Genomic DNA, 3,432 nt, shown 5'->3' on the forward strand with positions numbered 1-3,432 from the left:
CGACTCAGGAGCAGGCTATTTATAGTAGAGAGTGTTGTACTAGTATAAGCATTTAGGGTTGAGCAAATATATTAGGTACTTGGAATTGGAATTGGAATCGAAACCGTAGGAAAGGTGGGTTCAGAATCGGAATTGGACTCGGTTTTTCCAATATACTGTAACATATTAACAAACTGGTTGCAATCGATTTCAATTGGAATTCTCAATTTTTGGAACTAGAACCAATTGAATATTCGCTCTATCCCCAATTGTTTGCCCCAAACCATAAATTCACTTTATTAAGGCTTTGGGCAAAAAATGGTGCACATGGCCACATGGGTTGACACAAATATCAATGAGGAGAGAAATAGAGAGAGTGCAAGTGGGAAAACATGCCTAAACTAATATGGAGGCATGGGGCAATCTTTTGGGGACACCTTAAAAAAGGTAAGTGGAGCAAACAATTGGGGACACAGGGAGTAATTATTTTTCAATGTATCTGGTTGATAAAATGATAAATATACTCTTTTCATGTTTTAATAAGTGTTACAGTTTGACTGGCATATAGTTTTAGGCAATTTAATTGACTTAAATAAAATAAGAGGTAAGTGGGGTATTTGAAGTATTAAAAAATTGTAAATGAAAGATAGTGGGGTTAATATTTTATTGAAACTAATGAATGTGAGAGGAAAGATATAATAAAAATGTAATTGTTGGTTTTTGTGGGATCATGGGAAGAGATGAATATAATATTTTATTGTAGCTTTTTGCCAAAAAAAAAGAAGTGCAACACTTATTAAAACACGGCCGAATTTAGTAAGTATAACACTTATTAAACACGAAGGGAGTAGTATAATTAAAGTCTAACAAAAATAAAAACAGCTTATAATAAATATAAAACTATAAGTATTAAAAAGCCTAGAACTAAAATAGACCAAATAAATATTATTAATTTGTATTTTAAACAATTTTATATATAAATGGATATCCGTAACCGGAACTAATATATGGTGATTCTAATTTCAATTCCAAAATTTTAGGAACCTATATAAATGGATATCCGTAACCGGAACTAATACAGGCTCTAAATTTTTGGACCTGCCAACCTGGTCCCAACCAATTCCAAGTGCGGTTCCTAAATTTTTGATTGGGTACCCGATTTGCTCACCCCTATAAGCAATAAAACATAAATTACTTATTTGATGTTGCGTGAACCAAACTAACAATTGTCGTGTCGTGTAGAACCACTTACCTAAAAGACGATTAGTGTTGCCTCTCGGTACAGTAGACGTGAAGCGGTTGCCCTCCAAGATAAGAACAGTGCCGGTGTTAGTGTGCACTCATAAACCCGACTAACACTCAGAATACTTGCCTTGAAATTGTGAAGAGATTATTTAGAGAAAAGATTGATTTATGATTTTTTGTGTGTAATTGATATGAAGAATTGAAGGCATGTATGTATATATAAGCTTATAAAATCAAATGGCCAGCAGAAAAGAAGGGGAAACGGCCAAAAAATGAGGAGCGTAACCGCAGCCATTAAATGAGAAGATCAAGACTAATCAAATCCGTATCAGCCAAAAAATCCCAACAATCAAAATCATTAATTGTTTGGAATATTTTATTAAACAAATTAAGGAATAAAAAATTTTCTCCAAAAAAAATTGAGGGCTCACAATTTTATTAATATGTTTTTTCAACAATTTTATATAAAATTGGACACCTGTAACCGGAGCCGATATCCGGTGGTTCCAAATTCAATTCCAAAATTACCGATTCTAATTTCGACTCTAAATTTTTGGAGCTGCCGACTTGGTCCCAACTAATTCCACGTGCGGTTCCTAAAATTTTGACCGGGAACCCGATATGCTGACCCCTATAAGCAATAAAACATAAATTACTTATCTGATGTTGCGTGAACCAAACTAACAATTATCGTGTCGTGACGAACCACTGACCTAAAACACAATTCGCGTTACCTCCCGATACAGTAAACGTAAAGCGGTTGCCTCCAATATAAGCATAGTGTCGGTGTTAGTTTGCGCTCACAAATCCGACTGAAACTCAGAATGCTTGCCTAGATACTCGGAAGAGATTATTAAGTAAATAAAAGTGTATGTCATTTCAAATTACAATATATAGCCTTAATCTACTATAGAAAATAACATAAATTGAAGTAACAAGCAACATAATCACAATTAACACGAATTAGTAAGGATAACAAATTACAAAACCTACTTTTCTAATAGCCCTAAAAATTTTGAATTCATACAATTAATTGAGATTAACACCTATAATTTAAAGAAATAATTTAGACGTAGAAATAATTTAGCAGTATTATAAAAATCAAACCCAAAGTTATTGAATGAAATTGACAATTTAAAAAACTCAATAAACTCATGTACTTCTATAAGTTGTATTAAGCTCAGTAAACCCAATAAATCAACTATTTAACCGTGAAATAAAATAAAAGTCTTGAGGAGAGAGAATAACTTATAAGAGGGTTTTTTTTTAGTTTAATTGCACATTCAGATGATGTATGATTTTTATTTTTTTTAGAATGTGGGACATGACTACATGAGTGGACATACTTTTTATACTACTAGACACTAGTTTCTAGCTTTCATTTAATTTTTTAATATTAAGTGGAAGAAACAAATACTACTACAAAACATGGAAGATAGCAACGGATAACTATCATATATTGATTTTATTTTTACAAAAAAAAATATTAAACTTGTTTTTGTTTTTTTTCAAAAGTTGGTAGGTCACGTGCCCTATGGGGACACAGCCTACCTCCGCCAATATACATGTACATAGTGCTCAAATGTTCGTATAATACTTTCATACAAACGTTGTAATCCCCCGTATTTTTAAATATATTATTAATGAAATTATATTTTATTCATTATATTTATTTGTATTTTTTTCGGATTTAACTTCAAAAGTTTCAAATTATTTTTGGGTTTTGATGAACGATTTTATTACAAAGAACTTTTTATGAACCTTTCTCTATAATTTATGTCCAACAAACAAACCAAACCCACTTTACTTTCTTAATTGACCCGTTAATTTTATGAGGCCCAATATCCTTACTTACCTTAGTACCCTCTCTCCTATAAATACCCCATACATCCCAAAAAAATTCCCTACTCAATAGGTTAGTCTTATTTTCTTTCTCCTTTGTTTTATTAATTTGTGTAATTATAATTATTGATTATGGGTTTTGATTTTATTGTTTGAAATTAATTTAATTAGTATCAAATTGTATTTTAATGATTAAACTTTTTAATTTCAGATTTTATAAATGTTACAATTTTCAGATTTTGTAAATTTTATAACCTAGGGTTTTTAATTATTGAAAATCATGATTTTAGGGTTTTTTATGAACAATTGATTTAGGGCTTTTATAGTAATGATGTTTTGAAATTTTGGTGATTGTAACTACTAATT

The sequence above is a fragment of the Chenopodium album genome, chromosome 22 (genome assembly GCF_948465745.1).
Source record: "Chenopodium album chromosome 22, dcCheAlbu1.1, whole genome shotgun sequence".
NCBI classification, from domain to species: domain Eukaryota; kingdom Viridiplantae; phylum Streptophyta; class Magnoliopsida; order Caryophyllales; family Amaranthaceae; genus Chenopodium; species Chenopodium album.